Source organism: Arachis ipaensis, chromosome B02, assembly GCF_000816755.2.
Source record: "Arachis ipaensis cultivar K30076 chromosome B02, Araip1.1, whole genome shotgun sequence".
Taxonomy (NCBI): Eukaryota; Viridiplantae; Streptophyta; class Magnoliopsida; order Fabales; family Fabaceae; genus Arachis; species Arachis ipaensis.
The window spans coordinates 35,516,414-35,524,485 of record NC_029786.2 but is presented as its reverse complement, the minus strand read 5'-3'; the positions used below and the strand labels follow the sequence as shown (position 1 = coordinate 35,524,485).

At 36.9% G+C, this 8,072-nt stretch overlaps 1 long non-coding RNA gene across 2 annotated transcripts in view; it reads left to right on the top strand.

Moving 5' to 3' along the window:
* The window catches only part of LOC107628297, an 18,269-nt gene extending 14,374 nt beyond the window's left edge, over positions 1-3,895 (top strand). For both annotated transcript variants that reach the window (XR_002357363.1, XR_001617688.2), the window contains 3 exons: positions 2,643-2,679; positions 3,223-3,602; positions 3,721-3,895. This is a non-coding gene — a long non-coding RNA (uncharacterized LOC107628297). The remainder of the gene's footprint in view (positions 1-2,642; positions 2,680-3,222; positions 3,603-3,720) is intronic.

Genomic DNA, 8,072 nt, shown 5'->3' with positions numbered 1-8,072 from the left:
AAAAATGTTTTAATTCAAAAGAACAAGAAGTACATGAGTTTCGAATTTATCCTTGAACTTAGTTTAATTATATTGATGTGGTGACAATGCTTCTTGTTTTCTGAATGAATGCTTGAACAGTGCATATGTCTTTTGAAGTTGTTGTTTAAGAATGTTAAATATGTTGGCTCTTGAAAGAATGATGACTAGGAGACATGTTATTTGATAATCTGAAAAATCATAAAAATGATTCTTGAAGCAAGAAAAAGCAGCAAAGAACAAAGCTTGCAGAAAAAAAAAGAAAAAAATAGGCGAAAAAAAAAATTTATAGAAAGAAAAAGAAAAAGCAAGCAGAAAAAGCTAAAAGCTCTTAAAACCAAGAGGCAAGAGCAAAAAGCCAATAACCCTTAAAACCAAAAGCTAAGGCAAGGGCAAATAAAAAGGATCCCAAGGCTTTGAGCATCAGTGGATAGGAGGGCCTAAAGGAATAAAATCCTGGTCTAAGCGGCTAAAACAAGCTATCCCTAACCATGTGCTTGTGGCGTGTAGGTGTCAAGTGAAAACTTGAGACTGAGCGGTTAAAGTCAAGGTCCAAAGAAAAAAAAAAAAAGAGTGTGCTTAAGAACCCTAGACACCTCTAATTGGGGACTTTAGCAAAGCTGAGTCACAATCTGAAAAGGTTCACCCAATTATGTGTCTGTGGCATTTATGTATCCGGTGGTAATACTGGAAAACAAAGTGCTTAGGGCCACGGCCAAGACTCATAAAGAAGCTGTGTTCAAGAATCATCATACTGAACTAGGAGAGTCAATAACACTATCTGAATTCTGATTTCCTATAGATGCCAATCATTCTGAACCTCAATGGATAAAGTGAGATGCCAAAACTATTCAAGAGGCAAAAAGCTACAAGTCCCGCTCATATGATTGAAACTATGTTTCATTGATAGTTTGAAATTTATAGTATATTCTCTTCTTTTTATCCTATTTGATTTAGAGTTGCTTGGGGACAAGCAACAATTAAAGTTTGGTGTTGTGATGAGCGGATAAGTTATACGCTTTTTGACATTGTTTTTAGAGTTTAGACGACGTAAAAGGGCATTGAACGCCAGTTCTACGCTGCTGTCTGGAGTTAAACGCCAGAAACAAGTCACAAACCAGAGTTGAACGCCAGAAATACGTTACAACCTGGCGTTCATCTCCAGAAAGAGCCTCTGTACGTGTAACATTCAAGCTCAGCCCAAGCACACACCAAGTGGGCCCCGGAAGTGGATTTATACATCAATTACTTACTTTTGTAAACCCCAGTAACTAGTTTAGTATAAATAGAACTTTTTACTATTGTATTAGACATCCTGGATTGTATTTGGATCCTGTGATCAAGTCTTGGTTACTCCGGTTCCCCTCTGGGGCCGAGACCAATGAACTCCATTATCACTTATGTATTTTCAACGGTGGAGTTTCTACACTCCATAGATTAAGGTGTGGAGCTCTACTGTTCCTCAAAGATTAATGCAAAGTACTATTGTTTTCTATTCAATTCATCTTATTTCGCTTCTAAGATATTCATTCGTACCTCAACCTGAATGTGATGAACGTGACAATCATCATCATTCCCTATGAACGTGTGCCTGACAACCACTTCCGTTCTACCTTAGATGAGTGTCTCTTAGATCTCTCAATCGGAATCTTCGTTGTGTAAGCTAGAATGATGGCGGCATTCAAGAGAATCCGGTAAGTCTAAACCTTGTCTGTGGTATTCCGAGTAGGATTCAATGATTGAATGACTGTGACGAGCTTCAAACTCGCGAGTGCTGGGCGTAGTGACAGACGCAAAAGGAGGGTGAATCCTATTCTAGCATGATCGGGAACCTCAGATGATTAACCATGCCGTGACAGGGCATCTTGGACTATTTTCACAAGAGGAGGGGATGTAGCCACTGACAACGGTGATGCCCTTGCATAAAGCCAGCCATAGAAAGGAGTAAGACTGATTGGATGAAGACAGCAGGAAAGCGGAGGTTCAGAGGAACGATTGCATCTCCATACGCTTATCTGAAATTCTCACCAATGATTTACATAAGTATTTCTATCCTTCTGCTATTACTACATTTCGAAAACTACATAACTATTTTATATCCGCCTGACTGAGATCTACAAGATGACCATAGCTTGCTTCAAGCCGACAATCTCCGTGGGATTCGACCCTTACTCATGTAAGGTATTACTTGGACGACCCAGTGCACTTGCTGGTTAGTTATGCGAAGTTGTAAAGATATGTTTAGACCATGGTTCTGTGCATCCATTTTTGGTGCCATCGCCAGGGAATCAATTTCGAACAATAATTCACAACCTGAGTAACAATTTCGCATACCAATTACTTAGTAATGTTCTAAATTATCATTAACTAACACCTTATGAAGCTTACTTTGAAGGTTAGTATTTAATTAGTAGGTAATTTTTTTATAAGAGCTTGTTTGTGTGGATTATTTTTTTTATTAGGTGCTTTGTTATTATTTTTCAAGTCCACTTCGTTATCATGTTAACTAATTCATGTGTTAGGATCCATTCCTTGAACGGTTGAACCCAATAATAATATATGCTCCTTATATTAATAATAAGTAATGATTTGCTTTCATTGATTTTAACGGATATATCTTGCAGATTTTTGAGGTGGACAACAAGCCAATTTCTTCTAAAGGTATGTGCACATTGATGCTTATATATACCTGCACATTTGTGTTTGCAAGTTAGTATTATTCATAGAATCCAACATAATGTCTCGATTTTCTAATTATTAGCTAGCATTATATTCTCTTAATTTTTTTCCCAGATTGCGATTGTGTTGTAACCTATGTTCTTGTATGTCTGATTTTTTGTAGAATTTTAAAAAAATAGGTGATTTATTTTCTTTTAGGTGGTGAGTGAATGGAATTTAAAATGTATAAGTTAATTAAAATATAATTTTTAATTCATGTCTCCTTAATAATCTTATGAATGTGTTATTTTATTTAGATGCCAGGTTTAGACAAAAAGAAAAAGCACTTTCCATGTAAAAATGTAAAAATATTTTAATAAGAAGATGATTAGTGCATACAAGACTAGGCTTCCACCTAGTAAACCTTTGATGTATATTCTGTAAAAGTAATTGTAATAATCAATATAGGATTTTAACTATGAACTAAGAAAATATACATCATCCTTTGACTCTCAGTCACTTTGATTTGTTTTATTTGGGAAACAGGTGCTATTTTTCCTTTAAGATGGCTAGGAAAGGTCGTTACACAAAAAAACAAAAATTAGTACCAGGATGTCAGCAACCTCAAACAGCTCTGCCTTCGACTTTGGCTTCCCACCGCGATGACTCTCAAATTCTCCCGGACAGTGGTGATAGTGTCTCTCCAACTTCACGCCCTTTCCTTTCGCCGTGCAGTGTACCAAGGCCTGCTCCCCAAACGAGCACAAATAACATCCAGGAATCGGAGCCAGGCCACGTAAACTTGGCAACTGATGCACATGATGTAGATTCTCCTGATCAAGAAGCTGATGACCCCTTTGTGAATCCTAGATCTTAGAGTCGCAAAAGTCGCAAGACTACAGAGTTTTGGGAAGTTAAGATCATTAGTAACGTATTTAATAATTTTTATTTGGTCAACATGATTTAGAATATATGTTATATATTAATTTTCTCGCATTCTGTCCACAACGGATACACATATAAGGTATTATATTTGGCTTACAGATTCTGACGGCATAATCAAGCCGGCAAGAATAAGCATGAGGGAGGCTATGGAACAGCCTAACGGGAGAAAGGTCGTGCTCAGGTTCAACAGCGCAAAGCAAGCAATCGGAGACGAAGCTGGACTGTTGAGTGGCGTGCTTGGTCTGTTAGGATCTGACTATGAAAAATTTTCTATCTGTAAAATAGAATATAGAGTAAAAAATAGAATATTAGGATTGGAGATATTTTGCATTGAAGCAAACTTTTTATTGAATTAGATTGAGCACCTCTTTGAAAGAGATTTGTTTTCTTCGTATTTTGATGGATATATTATTTCATTTTGCTTATATTTTAATTTTGATTTTGCTACAAGTTTATATTCTAAGGTTATTATAGTGTTATTACTTTGCTTTAGGGCATTTTTGTCCCCTTTTTATTGCTTTTCTTTTTCTCTTTTTCTTTTTCTTTTGTTTATTTTTTTCTTTTTTATTTTTCTTTATCATTTTTTTCTTTTTTCACTAAAGTATACACAAACGTATCAATGCGTATGGTTTTACATATTTACTGCATGAGTATGTACCCAATTCCCAAGATCTTCAACAAAAATATAAAAACACACTTTTACCTCAACTAATATTTCCAAGTTTTCCATACCCAAATGATACACACCCTCACTAGCCTAAGCTAATCAAAGATCCAAATTAAGGACATTTACTGTTTTTCACTTAGGAGTAGTGATGTGCTAAAATTAAGAACATAAGGGTTTAACATAGGCTCAAAATTGGCTAACAATGGTTGATGAAAAGTAGACTATTTGGGTAAGTGAGCTAAATGAAATGATGGCCTCAATCATATAAATGCATTCATACATGAAATAATGGACATAAAGAATCAAACAAATCAAAGATTACAATCATAGAAAGAGAATAATACACACAAGAATGGAAAATAAGTGGTTATATAATGTAACCACACAATTGGGCTCAAAACTCACATGCTTATGTGTTCTTAGCTCAAAAGCCATGTTCCAAAATAAATTCTTCAAGCAAGTTCAACAAAAAAAAATTTAAAATTGGTAGGGTGCCCTAAAACAGTTTTTTTTCTTGGAAAGGAAATCATCACCTTAATCAAGTAGTCCTAACAAGAAAGAAGTGGTGGAATATATACAAATTCTAACTACAATACAACCTATCATGCAATGCAACAACTAACTAACAAAGAAAATTAAGAATTGGTGTTGAAAAAGAAAGTAGTTACCCACGGAGGTCGGTCTCTGACCTCCCCACACTTAGAAATTTGCACCATCCTCGGTGCATGCAAAGAAGAGCAAGGTGGACGGGTTGCTACAATTGATGAACTCCTTCGAAAGATTGTGCAGATGAACTTATTTTTTGTCCCATTTAGAAGCTTCTCCTTTCCCTTCTTGGTAGCCAGCCTTAAAGAAGAGGAAAAAAAGAAAATAAAGCCTACAACAAAGATATCAAAGCAAATAGAACATAGGCAGGGACTAATGCCAAATAAAAATAGGGTTCTCAACTACATGGTAGCTACAACATGTAAATGAGAGAGCAATATAAGCAAAGGGCATATCAACTAATACTTGATGCAAGAGTAAAGTCAAAGCATAAGTAAATGGTATGAAGAGAATACTCAGAAGCATCAAGTTCAAATAGGAATTGACACAAACAAGATTAGTGATAAGCATGAGAGCATTTGGTCCCATCCTAACTCAATGATAATGAGGCACAAAAACAAAGAATAATGAGTTAGGAAGGACTAAAGCACTAATCTTGTGTGTAGAACAAATATTACAATTAATGCTAAACAAGTCACGAAGCATCAAAATAAAACAAGAAATTCTCAACAATTGAGTAGGAAAATTCAACACCAATGTGAAAATAAGAAACTTAGAAAAGAAAATAAGAATAAGCTATAACAACAAAATTAAAATGCAATGAATGAAAGTATGCAAATACAATAAACAAAAGTAAATAAAAGATGAGAAAAATAAAAAGCGAAAACTTAAAAAGAGGGAGAAGAAGAAATAAAAAGAAATAAGAAAGAAATGATGAGAAAGGTGAGAAGAGAAGAGAAGAAGGAAGTAAGAAAGAAAGAACAGAAAAGAAGAAAGGTAGAAAGCAAGAAGGAAAGAAGAAAGAGAGAAGAAGAAAGAAGAAGAAGGGAACAAAACAAAAACAGGGCAGCTGAGGCGCAAAAGCGACGCGTGCGCATGGGCAATGCGCGCGTGTGAAAAGCAAAAAGGGAAAGTGACGCGTAAGCGTCGACCACGCGTACGCGTGGAACGCAGAAAAGAGAGGTGACGCGTACGCGTGAAGCTAAATTGTGCTCTTCGCACAAAGGCAGCACCACTCCAGCGCAACTCTCTGGTTTTTGTACCAGGAGTCCTAACATCAGCTTTTCGACGCGTACGCGTCGCTCACGCTCACGCGTGAGTGTGCGAGAAAGACCAGTGACGCGTACGCGTCGTCCACGCTTACGCGTGGAAGCTCTCTCTCTTTTTTTTAAAGCATAAAACAGAAACAGGGCACTCTCCTAGCTTATTTACACTCTAAATCAACCAAAATTTAAATTTAACAAAATCTTTTAGTTTTTGAAAAAATTTTCAAAGACAAAACAAACAAAAATTGCACTTCAAGCAAAATGCAATTCAAAACAACTATCCTAATCAAAACATGAATTTAACAAGAAACCTGTCAATCAAAACAATATGTACAAGGGTATAGAAAATAAGGAAAACTACCTACAATGGCAACTCAATTCATCGATTGATTATATATATAAGAGAATGGAAAGAGTTTACTATGGTGGAGTGTCTCCCACCTAGCACTTTTATTTTAAGTCCTTAAGTTGGACAATTGGGAGGCTCCTTGTCAAGGTGGTTTATGCTTGTACTCATCTATGAACTTCCAAGGATGCTTGCTCCTCAAACGGTTGTTAGAATTTCTAACTAACTTCACCAAGTTTGGGTGAATTTTTTCCCAAGGTATGAGCTCCCAAAATTTGCATCCATGTTGTGATCCGGGATCCCATATCTTATTTTTACACTCGTCTTCTAATTGATCATCATTGTTCCATCCGGATGGTTGGCACATAGAATTCTCATTAGAGCATCAAATTCTCCTCCTAGACCTATCTATTTGAGCACTAGTCCAACTCTTGCTCCTCATTTTGAGCTTTCAACCATAATGAGCCTAGATTTACAATGCCAACCACAAAGCATCCTTCTCTTACGCTTCATTCCACAAAGCGCCTTAAGTTGGCCATCCGTTTCAAGCAAGCCAAATTCGAGTGGGACTATAAAGCTAAGAGTTATGAGTTTTACCCACTCAAATGAAGGATTAGATGGTAACTTATGTGGAGGAATTTCCAATGATCTTGACAAAACATATTCCACTCCTGTCCACCTTTTTTGAAAGGCTTCCACCACTTGGCAAGGTTCTTCAAGCTCTACCTCTTGCCAAGCTTCCTCAAGTTCACATTCTTCTTCACCAATCTCTTCAAACTCTTCCCCATCACTCAAATCATGAATAGGAGGTTGAGTGAAATCTACCTCAACATCAATTCCAAGTTCAATGGGGAAGGGTCCATCAAGCTCAAAAGGATCACATGTTGATGCGGAATCATCATAGATGGGAGGACTTGTTACTTGTACCATTTCTTCCAATTCTTCAATCACATCATGTATTGGAGGTTGTGTACTAGCCTCTTCAACATCAATTTTAAACTCCATGGAAGAAGGCTCTTCAACTTGAGATTCCTCCTTGCACTCAACATCTCCTAAATCTTCAACCACTCCTTCCTCTTGTTCAACAATCTCGGCTTCCTCCTCTTGTTGCACTCCTTGCCTTAACTCATCTCTTTCTCCTTGAAGCTCCAAATTCTCCTTCTCATTGTGCTCTTCAATTAATCCTCCACATTCAACAATGGGAGTGTCTTAGATATTTGAGCATAATGATACCACGTGGTTCATTACTTCGGTCAAGCTAGCCACGAATTCCCCTAGCATCTTTTGCTCTTCTTCTTCCTTTTGACACGTAGCTAGAAGCTCTTGTTGCTCTTGCATTAGGGATTGGAGAAATTTTCCTATGAAGGTGGTGGTGGAAGAGAGAGTTCATTATTTGAGGAAAAGGTATTGTAGTTAGAAGGTGGTTCATCTTGGTGAAAGTCTTGAGGTGGTGTATATGGAAATTGTGGTTCTTGGGAGTATTGGTGTTTGAATGGTAGTGGCTCTAGGTATGGATCATATGGTGGTTGGTATGGTGGATATGAATTATGGTCATATGGAGGTGAATGGTGGTATGAGGCTTGTGAGTGAGGTTGACAACAATGTTGAGGGATTGGTTCATAATTAT